Source organism: Cynocephalus volans, chromosome 10 (assembly GCF_027409185.1).
Source record: "Cynocephalus volans isolate mCynVol1 chromosome 10, mCynVol1.pri, whole genome shotgun sequence".
Taxonomy (NCBI): domain Eukaryota; kingdom Metazoa; phylum Chordata; class Mammalia; order Dermoptera; family Cynocephalidae; genus Cynocephalus; species Cynocephalus volans.
In genome coordinates this window covers 14,000,624-14,020,252 of record NC_084469.1, presented here as the reverse complement: position 1 = coordinate 14,020,252, position 19,629 = coordinate 14,000,624, and the positions used below count along the sequence as shown (strand labels likewise).

The window sequence follows — 19,629 nt, the reverse complement described above, 5'->3', positions numbered from 1 at the left end:
TCACAGTATATGAGTTGAAGGTAGTTTTCAAAAGTAAAAAATCTGATTGCTCTCTTCTCCTACCACTGAGATAGTACAGAGTATCCCTGGTGGATCCACACGAAAGCTCCCTCCATTTTCACAGGTGTCTTTATCCTGATCCACTGCTAATAATTTATACCTCTGTTGATTCACAACAGGAACCTGGGTTTAACTAGAATATTAAAAAAAAAAAAAAAAGAAAAGAAAAGAAAGAAATGGAGGAAATATGGTCAATAAACACGCACAGGGAAATGAAACTCCTATAAATATCTGATAATTTTCATAGAGACAACCAGAATATTTTTGGTGGGCCAACTGACCAATATAAGGAATTCAAATATTTAGCTATATGTATGCAATAAAATACTCTTGTTGAAAGTTTGTATTGAAAAAAGTTGTAGTGATTGCAGTCACTGAAGAAAGCATCTAGAAATTTTGTTGAAAACTGCCTCTAAGATTATTCCGGTTTAACTTATTTCTGATACAGAAGTATGACAGTGAAATGATCTACTGTTAATACGGCCAAAAATTCTTTGTAATAGTGTTCTAAACTATTTTCCATTTTATTTTTAGTCCTCTGATACTTTGGCAGTTCTGAGATGGGAGTGGTGGATTCCGCTTAATTCAAGCCTGTGTTTAAGAAACCATAATCAAATACAAAGAATCAATTAATCATAAGTAAGTTCCACAGAACAATAAACGCCTGAATGTGTTTTTTACATTGAAGGCCTAATATAATGTTATGAGCATGCACTTTAGAAGAATATGTATTCTGGCTTCATGACTTACTAGCTGCTAGATTTGGATGACAACTTAATTTTTCTGAACCTTAATTTCACCATTTACAGAGTGAAGATAAGAATAGATCCTACCTCATAAGATTATTGAGATAATTAAATAAGGTAATACATACAAAACATTTAGCTTGGCACATAGTAAGAGCTCAGAAAATACTTCCTGAGGGGAAGAAGTTGTGGGGTGGGGGCCAGAATGAGGAGGAGGGAAGAGAGAGGGGAGGAGGCCGCGGTGGGCAGGGTGGGCACTGCCGCCTGGGTTGTGGGAGTGGTAGCGCTGACTGGGAGCCTGCTGCCTTCTTGCTACTGCTTCCACTTCCCAGCTCCCCCACGGATGGAGAGGGCGGTCTGGCTGTGGATGGTCAGGTAGCCCACATCTTCCAGCACCGGCCTCTGGCCATGAGCAGATGGTGGCAGCGGCAAGGCGGAGGATGGCAGGATGACTACTGGCCTGTGTGGTGGACTGTAGCACAGGGCACACAAAACTAGGATATGCTGGAAATACAGAACCACAGTTTATTATCCCTTCCTGTATTGCTATTAAAGAGTTAGCAAAAGTGGGAGATTATGAGCAAAGGAGGGTGATGAAAGGTGTTGGTGACCTAGACTTCTTCACTGGTGATGAAGCAATAGAAAAACCTACATGTGCAACAAAGTGGCCAATCCGCCATGGTATAGTTGAAGATTGGGACTTGATGGAAAGGTTTATGGAACAGGTGATCTTTAAATGTTTAAGGGCAGAACCTGAAGACCATTTTTTTTTTTTTGGACTGAACCGAACCTCCATTGAATACTACAGAAAATAGGGACTATACTGCCAAAATAATGTTTGAGTCCTTCAGTGTTCCAGGCTTGTACATTGCTGTGTGGGCTGTTCTTGCCTTAGCAGCATCATGGACCTCAAGACAAGTAGGAGAAGGGATGATGACTGGTAAGGTAGTAAAACAGTGGAGACAGTGTTACTCCTATCATTCCTGTGGCTGAAGGGTATGTGATTGGCAGCTGTATTAAGCACATAACAATTGCACAATGAGATATATCATATTTTATTAATCAACTGCTCAGAGATTGAAAAGTAGGAATCCCTCTAGAACAACCTGTGGAAACTGCTAAGGCAGTAAAGGAGCACTATAGTTATGTCTGCCCAGATTTAATAAAATAATTTAGCAAGTATGACACAGATGGGTCAAAGTGGATAACACTATGCTAGAATCATTGCTATATCAAAGAAAGAATTTTCCATTGATATTAGTTATGGAGATTTCGGGGACCTGAAATCTTTTTTTGTCCAGAGTTTGCTAATCCAGACTTTACACAACCTATCTTAGAAGTTGTAGATGAAGTAATTCGGAATTGTCCTATTGATGTCAGACGTCCTCTCTACAAGAATATTGTCCTCTCTGGAGGCTCAGCCATGTTCAGGAACTTTGGACATTGCTTAAAAAGAGATTTGAAAAGAACTGTAGATGCCAGGCTGAAATTAAGTGAGGAATTGAGTGGTGGTAGATTGACGCTAAAACCTATTGGTGTACAAGTCGTTACATACCACATGCAAAAATATGTAGTTTGGTTTGGAGGATTGACACTGGCTTCCACGCCTAAATTCTACCAAATATGCCACACCTAAAAGGATTATGAAGAAATTGGACCTAGCATTTGTCGTCACAATCCAGTGTTTGGAGTCATGTCATAAAATTGACTTCATAGTTATTGGGGTTAGGAAGGTGGGGAACAGATAATCTTTCTGATTATCTGTTTTGTCTGGATGACTGGTTTTGAAGTCTGAAACCTGACTCTAAATAGTAAGACTGAACATGATTATACAGGAATATTTTAATAAGTGTATCAACATGCAGATGTAGAAGAGAGCCAAAATGATTGTTTTTCTTTAGATTGAATATTTGTGTAACTGAAAGAAGTGTTTTAGTTCTTTCTGTGCCCTGATATTTTATTTATTAATGTATTATCCAAGATTTGATGGGATTTATCAGTGTGTAGGTAGCTGTATAATGCTTGAATTGTACACTTCTAAGTGCACAGTGCAAGAGCTTGTTTATATTTCGTACTTTTTATACTTTGAGGAGAAAAAGTCAAAGAAAAACTGTCATATGTGAAGTGGAAAAAATGGCCAAGGAAAGGATAAATTCAAAAATAGCCTCATGAGACTTGGAGTACACACTCATGGGATTCCAGTTATTATGAATTGCTCCCTACTCCCCAACCCCTCAAAGGTTTTCTTTGCAAGTGCTTTTGGAACTAAGAAGCTAGTATCTTGGAATAACTGATGCTTGCTAGTGCTTTCTGATTACTTGCATTCTGTTTCTTGCTTTAAAAGAAAAGTAAAAACAAGACTGTTGGGCCAATATTACAGTTTGTAGTGTCATTTCTTATTTTAAAAAAATAGTAATGAAAATAATTTGATTACCAAAATAGGTATATATAAAACCTAATATTCTAATCAAGGCACAAATTTCTTTTTAATACTTGTTTCAAGCTCTTTAATCTCTTTATAAGTTAACTAATAAATCTATTTTCTTCAAACATCTGTGATAGTTCTTTGAAATCACAACGGTTTGTTAGTTAACTAACTTTTTTATGTGCTCAGTACAAATAATTGTGAACTTTTAAATCTTTAATTTTGATAACTGGATCTAGATTTGATATTTTTATTTGTATGACTCATTTGCAGTAGGAAAAATTTTTTTAGTGCCAGTCCCTGACATATCATGGAAAGCTAATTTCTTTTGCATTTTAAAGTATCTGGATCATGAAGAAAAAGTGATGAAAATAAATTAAAACTGAATTACAAAAAAAAAATTCCCACTATTACTGTTACTACTTCTACTGCATTTTTCTCAGGAACCAATTTAAGGGATAGCACTTTATTCAAAATGCTCTGTGTGGTGGATTGTTTTTATCAGATACAAATTTTGTTTACTCTGATAGAATAATTAAACTCTTTCTGGTTTTTTTTCCCCCCACATCTGGGTTTGAAAGCAGATACTATTAGACATCTTTAGCCCACCAAATGCTTATTTTTGAAATCCTTGAGCTAGAGAAGAATAATCTACATTTTCTCCCTGTTTTTTCCCTCAGCATATTTATCTGGTCCTATGCCAGAAACTTCTTGAGGATAATTCAAATTAGCATCCATTACAGATCAATCTAGAAAAAGTTGATTATTTATTGTCAGGTGGGTACATGAACCTTGCTAGTTTCAGAAACCAGAGCTAAAGTGATTTTATAAAGTTTCAGTTAAGTCAACACAGTGGTATGCTAGTCTCATAATGACTTTCATGAAATTGCCTCTGAAATGCTAAGTATTTTCCCACTCAGAACCTCATTCTAACTCTATAACCTAAACTAAAGATCACACTGTACCTGCTCTTAGCCTTGTAAGTCTTACAAAAGCTCTTGGCAAAAAGCAATAAAATTTGACCTGACCTAATCCTGGAGTCGCAATGGATAATGTGCTTATTTTTCATTCAATAATTTAATGTGGAAATTAACTGCATGTGTCACATATTCCCCATCTTAAAGAGAGAGCTTTTATGCTTCTAATGTTACACAAAAATTAAATATGTAAACACTTTTGTCATTTAAGACACTTCAACTTTCCTGATAGCTTAAATAAGCGCTACAAAAGATTTCTTTGGAGAAATTTATTATTTCATCCAGTATGAGAGGCTGCTCTGTGAAATTCACCCCCTATGGACACAGAAATGATCGCAACAGATTTTTTCTTCTTTCTCCTGAAAGATTTGAAATAATTTGCCTACTTTGGTTTATTGTATTGTTCTCTTCTGTTTGTCAGTACAGGAAAAACACTAGAAATTTACCAAAAAATATGTTCTCTTTCTCTCTTCTTTTAGGTGTATTTTTGAACATTTTCTACTGCTGGGCATGAGATAAAAAACCAACTCTACTTGGCCTTGCCTTTTTCACTGTCCTTATGTGATCCTTAAAGACTATTTCTTTATGTTAGTCTTCTTTCTGATGTATCTTTTTTCCATTGCTTTTTTTCTCCCTTGCCTCCCTTTGTTTCCTCTGTATTCCATGAACTTTATTTTTATCTAGAACTTTATTTTTACCTTATTAAAGTGAATGTTTTGGACAGATCCACATGGCTCAAAAACCAAAAGGTGTAAACAGATATACAGTGATAAGTCTCCCTCATTCCTGTCTACCACCTTCCCAGTTCTCAGATTTGTCCTCCCACCATAGGTATCCACTGTTCTTAGTGTTTCTTGCATCTTTCCAGAGTTTCTTTATGTATATTCAAGCAAATATGAATATAGAACCTTCTAATTTTACACAAAAGGTATCATATTAATATATTCTTCAAAACTTTTTAAAAACTTAATATTGAAGATTCTTCCATGTTGACACATAATGAGATTCCACATTCTTTGTGATAGCCACTTTTTTTTTCCCCCCCCCGGCATGTGATAGCCACTTTTTATGAATGTGTATGACACTTTAGTTCTTGATCAAAAGATATTCTATATTTTACTCCTATGAGTTGCATGTAATGCAATTTGCTTTTTTATTCTTACAAACAACTCTTGTGCATATGTCATTTTACACATCTCTAAGTGTATCTTTAGGATAAATCTTCCTAATTAGAATTTGTAATTTTGATAGATAGTACCAAACTGCTCTCCATAAGGGTTATAAAAATTTACACTTCAACCAACATTATATAAGACTGATTGTTTCCTAGAGCCTAATCTAAGAGTGTATATTAAACTTCAATTTTTTGATATTCTGAAGGGTGAAAAGTGATATCTCAGGTTAGTTTTAAATCACATTTCTTTTATAGTGAGAGAGCTTGGACATCTTTTTATGTGTTTAGGAGCCATCTGTGTTTCCTTCTCTGTGAACTATTCTTTCCTCATTTTTCCTTATGTAGATTTCAAGAGCTATTTGTATACTAGAAAGATGAGCCTTTGTCTATTGTATAAAAATTTGTCCTTTTTTACTTTGCTTGTATTTGCTTCTGCTGAAGCTTTTTTTTTTTTTTATGTGGGGTTGAATTTGTTCTAGATTTCAAATGATGGCCATAAAGCCCTTTCCTTTATAAAGATATATATTTTTTTCAGGTGGCAATCCAGTAGACTTCTTACTGAATTGTACATCTTTTCTCCACTGATATGTGATATCACTTTTATCTTATACTGAAGATCTGTGTTTGGAACTATTTATGGATTTTCTCTTCTAATCCATTGGTCTGTTATGTATTGTTTTATTATGTATTGTTTAATTACTTTAGCTTTACAATGTGTTAACATCATGACCTTTATGTTAACCTAATAATAGTAATGATAGCATTATCTTAAATTTACATAGCACATTAAAATTCATAAAGCATTTTCACTTATATTAGGTCATTTGTTTTGATCCTCATAACATCCCCGGGGGCAGTTATAGGACAGGCACTACTGTCTTTATTTTATACACGAAGAACATGAAGCCCAAAGGAGGTGAAGTGTTTGCCAAGATCACAAAGTTAGTAGGTAGCACAGTGATGACTTGCCTCTTAATTCTGTGTCTTTGCCAATTCATGGTTGCACCTCTTAGAGTATTTCAGATTTTCTCTGGATGTCTCTTTTTACCAGGATGCTTGTTCATTTCCATATATTGACACTATGCTATTAAGTTCTAAATCTATGCAGGATCATCAGCTTTATCTAATCTTTGGATTGAGGAAGGGACTAAATTATGAAAACCTGAATGTCAGAACAGGAGACCTGAGAGACCCAGGATCTGCTACCAAAATTTTCAATGATGACATCCTTCGCAGGTCATAGACTCCAGGGGATTGTGTCACTTTGACTTAGTTTATACCATGCCATAGTCAGCACACTGTAAAGAACAGACAAGTCAAGATTTTGACCAACACTTGCCAGTGATGCTAGGCATTTTTAAAGAAAATAGTTCATCTCATTTTCCTTGAGTGGTTTATCAATTATTGTACTTGAAGAGTGAGATGAACATCCCTAAACCAAGTGTACATTTTTAGAATTTAAAGCACTTTGTAGAATGGCCTAAATCCTTCCTCTGTCAATGGACAGCTCTTCTTTGGCAGTAAACAGTTTGACCTAAGTTCCCTTGATGAATTCGTTGGGGTAGTCCTTAGTGCACACTTCATCAGAGGTGGAAATGGTTGATTAGAATAGAAGAGATACAATTTTAGATTTGGTTAATGTGTAAGCAGCCCTTCCTGTGTGTTCTGTACTTAGCATTCATGGACATGTTTCCATTTAACATCTGGGGCAGTGGGATTAGGTGGGGGAGATGAATCTTCACTTATTTAGATGCCATTTCTCTTTAAAATTTTAGCTCTTTGACTCATTATGCTGAGTATAATGAGTATAAAATTAATTTTATAATTTTATAAAATTACATATTTAATTTTCTTAATTTGACTTATTTTTCTTGGGGGTGGTGTGGAGTGGTAGAAAAGGAGAATTTTTATATTATTTTCCATGTCTGCATTTAGCTATCTGTAACTATGTAACTCGAAACTATAGAAAAATCAAGTGGGGGGGGGAAACGTAGAATCCTCCTTTAAAAAAATATTCCGAAATTAAGGAAAACTCATAAACACAGAGATGTTTGTGGCAGCAGCATTTATAATAGTGGAAAGATTGAAAGCAGCTTGAATATTCAACAATGGACAAAGAATTAAATGCATATTGATATATTCCTTGTAACATTATGTATAGATTAAAACAATGCTTCAAAGCAAAAGTCATAACATAGGGATATGCTGAGGGGTGGTGGAAAAGCTGGTGCGACAGCAGCATCATTAAGAACAGGGGCTCTAGAATCAATGACTAAGGTTTAATTTGACCCTAGCATGTACTGGCTATAGGACCTTCAGCAAGTTCCTCTCTTTGCTGTAGGTTCCTCATTCACGAGGAGAGGATAATTAATAATAATTCCTATCCTATAGAACTATGTGAGGTTTAGGAGAAGCAATGCTTACAAAGCGTTGACCCAAAGCCTAGCACATAGTATAGGCTGGACAAATGTTCACCATTATTATTAAATATATGATCTCAACTTTGTTATAAATACTTTAAAAAATGCTAGAAGTTCCTACAAGGAGTATATTTCTTTGGGATGTAAAATTAGGGTGGTGATTTTTTTTTTCCTACTTTAAAATTTTCTGCCCTTTGAAGTGTTCTATAATTATTATACTGAGTTTTCCATCTGCCCTCCAGAACTATTTATCTTCTCACCCCAGAACTCTCTTTTGACCTTTTCTGTCCTGCTCTGTGTCTCTGGGAGGCTGGCCCCTATGGGCTGCACCACCTAGCCCCCTGACTTCTAGTTGGGTTCAGCCAGAGCCTTAGTCTGGCTATGGTTGTGCCTTTTCACATAGCAGCTTCTGACTGGTGGTCCCCCCACCCCACCCTCTCCTCTTCAAACATAGGGGTGATAACAGCTTCCCAATGTCTCTAGTCCCCTGTGCATTCACAAGCCCTGCTCACCTCTATGTAAATAATACCTTCATTAAAATTTCTTCAGAATTCAAGCTGAGTGTGGCTTCTGTTTTCTGCTGGGACCCTGGCCGATACAAGGAGCCTACGTTATTTGTATAATTGGAAAATTTTTATTAAAATGACACAAAGGACCACCCCCACATCCTACCTCCCCAAAGGAAGCACTCTTCAGGGAGGGAGAGTCCCCTCAGCTTCCAGACTCAAGGGTGATTATTTTTGTTTCATTTTTGAGCCCTCACATGAAATTAGGTTTCAGTCTAGAACACCTATTTCTTAGAAAAACACACTTTCTCTTGGAGAGAAATTCTAGAAAGCAGTCGCGGGCTATTGACAAACTATAATGCTGCAAAGGGATCTGATCAAAAAGGAGTCAAGAGAAAATCTCTGTCGGGGGAAGGTGACCTAAAAGGTAGCTTGTCATCTGTGGTGCCAGCTGTGTGTCCAGTTGGGTAGTCACGGACAGAGCTGTGCTTGAGTCCGTGTCTGCCTTGAGTAGAGACCAGCCTCTGTGGCTGCTGGAAACTCACCAGCCCCTGAGGTGGCCGGGCTCAGCCACTGCCAGACTCCCAGAGGGTAAGTGATGCAGTTTGTTCAGTTCAGGGGTGGGCATGGCGGTAGGAGGTGATGATGCGGCTGGGTGGGGGGTGAGGAAGTTTGGCATGTCACTGTGCACTGCTCCACTGTTAAATTCTCTTGGCAGGCTGACTATTCCCCAGAAGAAAGTGTGGGGAGGAATCTCACAGTTGCATGCAATAAAGAGCTGCCTGGTGGGCCTCCCTCTCAGCCAGGAAACTTCATGGCTCCAAAGTTTCGGAGGGGTGTGTGAGGGGGTAAGCTGCTCTACTCAGTTGGTGATGTGATCACCTTTGCAGAAACTTTCCAGTGGCAAGTGTGTTGAGGACAGTGAGCTTGCAGGAGCTGGCATCGTGCTGAAGGGTAAAACTGAAGATGAAGGACAGGGGTCTGAGAAGAGAGCTGTGGACTACTTATGCCTGATGAGGTTTACTGAGAGATGGTGTTGGACAAAGCCAGCTACAAACTCTAGCCTCAACACTTTGGGTCAATGACAGGCTTTATTTTCTTTATACAGCAAAGTGAATTTTTATGTTATCTTCCCCTCTAACCTCTAAGCCCCGTGCTTAAGGGGGCTGCTTTTATCAAGTTAATTTTTTTATACCCAGAGCCTTGCACAGAATGTCACAAGCACTTCGTATTTGTTTACTAGTGAAGGAATGGATGCCTAAATGTTAGTAAGTTCCTGAACTGCTGGACTAGGAACTCCATCTGGGCAGGAACCATGCTAATCTTGTTCACTTTTGTGTCTGTGGTGACTTGAAGAGTGGCACATAGTAGGAACTCCAAAAGTGTTTGTTGGATGATGGATGGATGGATGGATGAATAAATAAGTAAATGAATGCTTGCTCCCTGAGGACAGAAATCATATGTAACAACACATTGTTGCACCCACATTATCTAGCTGTAGGCCTTCGACAGGTTTCTTGAGTAAAATAATAAGCAAATAATACCTATTTTTGTATTCTCTCGTCTTTACACAGAGCTTTTGCTTTCATAGTTCTTTCCCATCTAGAGTTTAGTTCAGTTCAACAATTGGCCAGGCACCGTGCACTGAGGATACGAAAGTTAATAAGACACAATTTCTTTTTGCACTCAGGTTGCCTATATAGGTAGGCATGCAGATCTATGTAGAGTGGAACAAAAATAGTGTTTGGAAGGCATTGTCCTATTACAGAGGATGGAACTAGCTGGTTCCGTCTGGGTAGGAGGTGAGAAGCAGTGAGGGCTGTATGAGGAGGTGATGCCTGAAAAAGTTTTGCAGGATGACTAGAAGTCTATTCGGCAGGGAATGAGGCTTGGGGGAAGAGAAGAGCACGTCTAAAGACAGGGTTAATTCTGAACTTTCCAGTGGACTCTTTCCTGCATCCATCTTAGGTAAGAAGAATTTTAGGTGGATTACTCAGGGAATATTGTGTCCAAATGGCCAAAGACTCAGTTCTGTTGCTATCAGAGCATTCAGGCCACAGACTGAAGTTTTTTTTTTTTTTTTCTAAGTACGAGCCCCCACACTTAGAAGGAATAGTCACATTCTAGAGAGGTTCAAAATGAGGGAAGCCCATGATGAGGACTGGAAACCCTGTCATATGAAGGACAATGAAAGAAGTAGGGGATATTGACAGCCTGGAACAAAATGACCCAAGGCAGGAAAGGGAGGGATGTGATAGCAATTTTTAAACATTTGAAGAGCTGCTATCCAGGAGGCTTTTTCTGAGTGCTCTAGAGGTCAGTGAGGGAATCAGTGGAAAGTTATCAGGAAGCTTTTGCATATGGAGGGACATAACACAATTCAGGGCATATGATAGATGCTCATGAGATATTACAAAAATTTTTCTGAAATTTGGTTGCTCTAAGTTCTGACACTAATCTTGGTTCCACGTGGTAGAGGAAAAGGATTGGCAGATCATCGTGAGATTGGGAAAGCAGGATAGACCCTGAGCCTGCTTAGTTGCCAGACTGTAAATCATCTCAACAGCTGTTTATTTTTGGTTGGTTATTAAATTTTTTCCATATTATATGAAATATTTAGGGAAGACCAGGAATTCCCATAGTGTGTTTGCTGTGTCTGCAATGAGTTTATTTTATCCACGATTCAACCAACCTGATTTCAAAGTGAAGGAAATGAGCTGTAAGAGTTAGAAACTCATGTGACAATGCAAAAGGCTACACTATTGAGATGGTGCATCCCTTGTGTGTAGAGCTATTCGAAAGGCTGGGAGACTCTCTTGAAAGAACACATGGAAGTAGAGCAGAAGATGGAGATTGGACTAGATGCTCAGCTTGCTGTTAGGAACTAGACACCTTGCTAGGCTTTGGTTGATTCAGAGACTGATTCATGCATTTGTTTGTCAGTCAGAAAAATTCTGTAACCCAGGATTGTATAGTGCTTTGAACATGGGCCCCAGAGCAGCAGTCTTTGGGTTCAGTTCTCTGCTCTGCCACCTACTCATTATGTGACCTTGGGCAAAAGTCTTCACCTCCTTGTACTCAGTTTTCCCAGCCATAAATTAGAGGTAATAATACCACCTAAAGATATATTGTGAGGATTAAGTGGGTTAATGCACATAAGTCGTTAGAACATGGCCTGGAATGTAGTAACAGCTTGATATGTGTTGTTATTACTCCATAAAATGTGAGCTCCACAAAGACTGGGATTTTTGTCTGTTTGTTTATGGTTATATCCCCACTGCCTAGAATACAGCCTGACCCACAATAGGTGTCACTAAATTTTTAATGAATGAATAAGTGAATTGAGTACCTGCTGTACATGTGTTGGGATCTATGACAAATGCAAGGGCTACAGAAATGCACAAAAAGTCCCTGCTCACATGACTTACAGTCTGATGAAAGGGACAGATATTAAAAATACGGCCACACATTCTCAGCCTAGCTGAATACCTAGTAGCTTTTAAAAAAATATCTATGTTTGGGCCTTTATCCTGCAGAGATTCAGATTTGATCAGTCATGGAAGGGGCTCTGGCATGGACCCCCAGTGATTCTTATGTGCAGCTTAGTTTGAGAATTCCTTGTCTAAATATTCTCAGGGTTTCATGAAAAATCCAGAGATGATAAAATTGAATTTGGAAAATATCTTATTAGATATATTAGATATGAAAGACTCTAAGAAGTTTATAATATAGAAATCTGTTTTAATTTAGAAATATATCACAAATAATGTTTGCAAGTTGTAAACATTACTTTGAAGAAAAGGTGAGGGGCATGATAAAACTTATAACAGGCCTGATTTATAGTAAATACTTAGAAAATACTTCTCTGAAGAAATGACTTTTAATAGAGACCAGAATGATCAGTGGACAGGGGAGTAGAAAGGGCAATTCTCTAGGTACAGGAATCATCATATGTAAAGGTCTTGTGGTGGGGGGATTGATTTAAGAACAAAAAGAAGACCAGTGCTACTGGAAATAGTAGGTGAGGAGAAGAAATGAAGACGACAAGATTTCTGTCTTCCAGGAACTCACACATTAGGGAAAAACTTATATGAGTTTTTGAATATATGTTCCAAATGAATATATGTTCCAAAAATTTCTTATTACTCTATGGGTCTATAATTTTTCAAATGTAACAGGAAGAAGAAATAAGTGTCAGGAATAGTTCTTCACCGGCTGATATAAAAACCTAGTTTCATGTTTGTCCCTTGGTAACATGTAATTTTTGAACAGTAGATATGCTTTCACAAGTATGTTGGCTTAGCCTAATATTAATGTAAGGTCATGTTTACTGAGCACACAGTCTGGGTAAGAAGGAGAAGTGACTTGGGGACTGGATCAAAATGCCAAACTGATACACATGCCTACTTACCCCTTTCCCCTCCAAATTCTTTAAATGGTAAACAAGGTATTTTAAAATATACCCATCAGCTAGAAAACAAGAAAGGGAGCTTTACACATCCACTTCCTTCCCTCTCATCTCTTTCTGGCAACCACTAATCTGTTCTTTATTTCTATAATTTTGTCATTTCAAGAGTGTTATATAAATGGAACTGTATGGTATGTAGCCTTTTGGGGTTGGCTGTTCACTCAGTATAATTCTCTGAAGATTCATCCAGGTTTTTGTGTGTATAAAATAGTTTGTTTCTTTTTATTGCTGCATAGTAGTCCATGGTATGGATATACCATAGTGTGCTTAGCCATTCATCAATTGAAGTATATCTGGATTGTTTTCAGTTGTTGGCTATTATGCATAGAGCTAATAAACATTTGTGGAAAGGTTTTTGTAGGAACATAAGCTTTCATTTTTCTGGGATAAATGCCCAGTATTGCAAGTGGTAGGGTATATGGTAGTTGCATGTTTAGCTTTTTAAGAAATTGCCAAACTGTTTTCCAGAGTGGCTGTACCATTTTAAATTCCTACTTGCAGTGTATGAATGATCTAGTGTGTCTGAATCCTCACCAGCATTTGGTGTTGTCAATATTTAAAAAATTTTTTCTACTCTGATGGTAATATTTCGTTGTGGTTTTAATTTGCATTTCCCTAATGACAAACCTAATGAGTTATTATTTTATAGTGGAACAGGAGCAAAGAGTACAATAGGAGAGAAAATAGGTACTACTCTGAGAAGATCATTAGAAGAATTGAGAATATGATAATGACAATACAGGAAAGAGAAAAAGGTAACTAGAGATTTGAGAAAAATATGTAGAAAAGGATATATAATCATAGTACATTACTTGACTACAATATGAAAAATTTACACACAATAGTATAAACATTTTTGACTTAATTAAAAATAGAAATATAACTATGTTGAGAGAATAAGAGAATGAAGATGAGGGTGGTATTATGTGAGAATTAAGTTATTTTTTGTCATAGTTACAATTGCATAGATATGACTTGCTATTGATGGATCAAGATATACCCATAGAAGCATATTAGTTAAAGTAGAGAGGTAACTACCAGAACTAAAGAAATTGAGACTGTCAGATTGAGTAAATAAATTAACTATATACTGTTTGCAAGAGACAAACGTATTTCAAATGTCATGGAAATGATAAAAATAAAGGGAGAGAGAAAAGACAGTGGGCAATGAAAACATACCCGAGGGTACATCAAAAAGTATGTGGAAAGATTCATATTATCTTTTAATTCTGTTTTTCCATGAACTTTTTGAAGTATCCTTATAGAAAGCAATGTTAACTACAAAATCAAATAGAAATTGAGGCAAACAGCGTGAAGCAAGACAAATAAAGCAGCTTCTCTCAGAGATCAAAGATCAAAGGGACAAATATTTCAGGAAAAACCCAGGGTACTTAAACAACACACACAGGGTCACACTTTATACCTAATGAAGTTTCACATTCTCTTCAAACATCATATATGGCACATATGCAAATGATTCACTGGTTAGCCACAAGTAAGAATTTTAAAGTTCCTGAAAGGATACAGACCATATTTTTGATTTTCTTAGTACAATTAAGTTAGAAACTAATAATAAAAATATAGCAAATAGAATCTGGCCACTTGGAAATTTAAAATAATTAGTCTAAAAACTATTGAGTTAAGGTTGAAATGAAACAGCTTACAAATTGTTTATGAATAAGTGATAATCATGTCACTACATTTTAAACTTTTTGGATATGGATAAAACAGTACTGAGGGGAACATTTATAGCCTTAAATCCATGAATTAGAAAACAATAAAAATAAACAAACAAGTAAATTAAGTTTTCAAAAAACCAAAAAACAACTAGTAAAGAAACAGTAAGGTCGATCCATAGAAAGCAGGAATTGGTAATGTTAAAACTGAAAATTTAAAAAGGAGAAAATAAGCCAAAAAAAAAAGATTTTATAAATCAAAATTTAATTATTCAAACAAACCAACAAAATAGACACATGTTCAACAATTCTAAAAGAAAGCACAAATGCACAACTTTTGAATTGTTAAAGGGGTTATAATCACAGAGATTTAAAAATTGTGATATATCTGTGTACAAAATTATATTGATAATTATAATCCAGATGAAGTTAATGACTTTCTAGATGAAATATAGAAGAACACATGATATAATTTAATATTTTTCTTACTTAAAACAAAATGAAACAAAAACGTTTCTTAGCAAGCCAGAAAGAAAATAAAACTTCCTTAATTTGATAAAAGGTGTCTACCTACAGTAGATGCCATACTTAATGGTAAAATATTAGATGCATTTTGACAAAAACAGGTGAGAGAGAAAGATACTGACTCTCACAGCTGCTATTCACAATATAGTGAAAACTAGAATTCACATTGATTCTTATCAATGAAGTGATATGAGAAAAAGAAAAGTTTTAGAATAGACAAAAGCATCATTCTTGAGGGTGATACACACACACACACACAAAATTCGTGAATGCAAGACAATTTACTAAAAAAAAAAGCTATTACTAAGAGATTTTAGTAAAGCAGCTAATTAAAGATTTTTTTAAAATTAGCAATACTCCTCTACTGTCCCACAACAATCAGAGAACATCTTGAAAAGTGTATTCCTTCATAATATCCACAAAAACTGTAAAATATACTTACCATAAAACTCAGTAGGAAGTGTAGAGGACCAGTATAAAGAAAATGATTAAATTTTCCTGAATACATAAAATTCAACTTGATTAGGAATACGTACATGCTCATGGATGGGAAGTCTCCTCAAATTAATTTAGGAATATGTTGCAAGCCTAATAAAATTTTAAAAATTGAATTTGACTGGCCAATTCTAAAATTCATTTGGAAGAGAAAATGTGTGTGAATAACAAAGACATTTTGAAAAGGATTAGCATGGGGAGGGAGGGTCTTGCCCTATGAAATATCAAAATGTACTGTAACGTTATTGTATGGTATTAGCTAGCACAAGTCTAGACAGATAATGAGACAAAGCATGTGAGTACTCAAACAGACACTTCCACTTCTAGTTAACAATCCTAGAAAAAATATTCTTACAGGTAAAACAGAGAGACATATAAGACTGCAACATCATATAATAGAAAAAAAAAACAATTAAAAGATCTATATCCATCAGTAAGAGAATGATTACACCTCTATGTATGGAATAGGAATACTCCACAACTATTAAACAGAATGAAGAAAACCAAACTCACTGACATAGAAAAATGTATCTATTATATCGTTGAACTGCAAAAGTATTGCTAAGTTGAAGAAAAATCCAGTTATAAGAGTAGACAAAGAGTATGATGATATTTATATTAGAGCACACAGACAAAACTATGTACATCTTTGTATATACGCACACATATATGTGTATGTGCATTGAGAAAGGATTTGTAAGGACATTCATCAAACTCATTACAGAAAATTAGTTTGTGATGCAAATGTGAGATTGGGGTATGGGTGAAGGAGGACCTTGACTCTTTCTTTTATATAACCCTGTACTGCATTGTTTTAAATAGTGAAGATGCAAAAAAGCTATTCTTTACAACATATCTTGATGGAGAAAGACTTTAAAGTGGGTCACAAGATAGTTGGAGAGTAAACTGGCTGGATCCTGAGCACTAAAGGTACAAAAACCTTAGCAGCTCAGAGGAAATGTCTCTTGTGTAGGGTTGCCTTTCACTTTTCCCATTCTCTCACTCCCCCTCGACCTGATATTTTCCCTATCAGACATTTAGTTGTTCAACTCACTTTCACATTTTACCCACATGAAAAAAAATGTTAATACACTGAGTTTCTTGTCCTCTGCTCGTAACATTTTCTGCCCCTCCTAGTTGTGCTCATCTGCAGACTTTGGCCTCATTCTCCCCTCCGCTCGTAAATAGACTAAATAACATTATAAATTGTTTTGCTTCATGGGATTATATCACTTCAATCTAGTAATAAGGGCAGCTACCTCATGCTTATGATTAGATTTGTTCTTCAATTAATTAAACATGGAAAATAATTATATTCTTTAATGCAATGCATTTTTCTTGGTGGACAAATGTCCTTCATCTACAAGGTGTATGAGGGGAAAACAAGTAATAGAAGGGGTAAAAAGAATATAAATCACTAAGCAATGTGCACTCATGCTCAGTGAGGTCAGGGGTTTCTCTAGTCTTGTGAAAAGAAGGCCCCAGTTATCAAGTTATGATTAAGTTCTGGCTATCATTATAAAAAATTGACCCTGAGGTTTTTAATGTGCAAACAGTGGACTCTCCCTCCTAGAAGCTGAAATGCCCCTGGACATCTCCCTGTCCCTGGAATTCTTTGGCTTTCTCTCCTTCTGAGAAAGAAACTGAAGGTCGTGGTTGGCAGAGGCACTGGCCAGGTGTCTGTAGAAGCAGATATGAGACCAGGTCCTGAAAGTCCCCAGCAATTTCTGCAAGGAGATATGCTTTTTTACTTTAAAAAATGTGATCATGTGAAGAGCAGTTGAATTTGTGATTGCACCCCTTTGTAAGAAGGAATTAGGATGGCAGTTTCTAATCCATAATGGAAGTAGATAGAAAGAGAGGTGAAGAAGGCGCCATCGAGAGCCAGGGTAGTTCTCACAGGCACTGCAGCTACTACTGGCTGCATCTAGTAATTACTAAAACCCAAAGTGTGACCACTTCAAGCCCTGATTTAAAAAACAAACAAACAAACAAACAAAAAAAGCCCACCAAAAACCCAAAATACAAACCCCCCCCCCAAAGACCATAAAATATTTTATCCCATGGATGGAAAACATATGCTACACTGCACCTGTTACAGGATACCTTCTTATACAATCCCCAACCCTGCGAGGAGCAGCAAAATCACTTTTGAAAATGTTTTTTGCTTTGGCCCTGTAGAGAAATAACGTATAATGAGAGGTCCAACCAGGTTAGCCAAGACCCATGAAGAGAAAATGTGGAACTAGGTTCCAGCAATTGTCTAAAGCATCAAAGCATCTGAAATAACTAGCTTTTCTTTGTAAGCCATGAGAATCAGTGAGATGAGACCAAAAGATGCAAGAACACTTGGAATCCAATGAACACCTAGAAACAGACAATAGCGCTGTTAGCCCCATTTTACTGCATTCAGGGGAAATGAAGGCAGAAAAATCTAGCGGATCTCACTGAAAACTGTTTTCTGGGTTTTAAACTGAAATTGATGCCTTCAGTTTCCAAGCTGTGATGGCAATTGGCCTGGTGCATGGTCCCCAGGGTCTGAAGGAGGCTTGCAAAGAGATACTCTTAAAAAGATTTCTGTATATCAACAAACTGTTAAAAAAAAAGGTTGATGAGTTGAGTGTAAACAAATGAGAAACAGAAGGAATCAGATTTTCTTTCAAATACACACTGGCTTAAGCATGAAGGGGGAAAACATTCAGTTGTCAAAATAGGCTTGAGGTTTTGCTGAATCCAGAAATTCTGGAGAGTAGAGTGAGATGTTTTTGCCAAACCCTAAATACTGTAGGGTTAAGCTTTCCCTCTAACCAATTAGGTAATTGCCATTTCATTCTTTGGATTTCTCAATTGTTTCTTCTATTTTTTTTTAAAGCAAACAAAATAATCCGGCTTGTCTTAGGGTAATTTTGCTGATATTTCCATAATTAAATAATTACTTCAACCCCTGAATTAGAAACTGTCCTTCTGTCTCTGTGGGTACAGTAGGCTGCCAGCTGTTTTAAATAACCCTTGAGAGCGGTCAGGTTAAGGACTCAATTTATGACCTTATAAATTAACACAAGGAAACCTACTCCATAATGCAACAGACAATTCTATTTATAATGGTTAATTAATCCCCTCCAGTCACTAACAGAACCCACTTGTGACCTTTCATTTCAAACTCCCCCAAATGCAGGTCTCCTGAGGTGAGAAGTGTTAATATGTGAATGCTGATAGAATTTGCTGGCACTGTGGTTGAGTATTATTTAAATAGCTGACAGTCTGGATAAATTAGCTCCTGGTAGCTCACTGATCAAATGTAAGAAGGAAATATCAAGTTGGACAGCATTGATGAAACTTTTCTTCAGAATCCTGAACTGGAGAGAGATAGAAATAAAGGGAAATGTTCATGTTTAACATTGCCTGCAAATAAATACTTGCTCTGAATTTCAGTCTTGGTAGCTGAGACAATCAAAAGAAAGTATCAAAATTGTTCCAAAGGATGGTGGGGGGTGGCCATTCTGGGTGGCTTCATTTATCTGCTATTAGTACCCTAAGTCTGCCTTCTCTTAGATTGAAACATTAAATCCAGTAATAACCAATTCAATGCTGTCTTACCCAAGGTATTACAAATAGAGTGGAATTATCTGGATAATTCCAAGTACCCCAGAAAGCTGTTGCGTGTGGCCAGTGTAACATTTGCAGAGTCATACCAGGTTCTCCTGGGACGGACCCTGGAAAGGAGGAAGGCATGTGCACTACTTGGACATTTTTGCAGGCAAAGAGAGCAGCTGTGACCCAAATGCTTAGTAAGTCCACCTTGTAGAGCCTGGCACCTTGGACTATGCGTGGAGTGCTTTATCAGGTTTTAGGCCCATTCAGTCAATTTCCATATGTCCTGTGGACCAGGAAAATGATTTCTTTCTTTTTTCTTCCCCACATTGAAAAATCAACATAACATGATGACTGGCTCTTCTGCGAGCCTTTAGGCAAATTCCTTAATCTTTCATCGCCTCAGTTTTTTCATCTGCAAAGTGGGAATCACACAGAACCTACTTCATGAGGTTGTTGTGAGGATTAGAAAGAGTTAATGTACATAAAGGCTTTAAACAGTGCCTGGTGCATAGTTGGTGCCATCAAGTGTTGGCTGTCATCTTCATAATACCTCTGCAATCTCT

At 36.8% G+C, this 19,629-nt stretch overlaps 1 protein-coding gene and 1 pseudogene across 1 annotated transcript in view; one reads left to right on the top strand and one right to left on the bottom strand.

Annotated features, from left to right (window-relative positions):
- ANKFN1 (ankyrin repeat and fibronectin type III domain containing 1) overlaps positions 1-19,629 on the bottom strand; it is a 163,672-nt gene that overhangs the window by 106,329 nt on the left and 37,714 nt on the right. The window lies entirely within an intron of this gene.
- On the top strand, positions 1,247-2,508 carry LOC134388962 (actin-related protein 3-like; annotated as a pseudogene).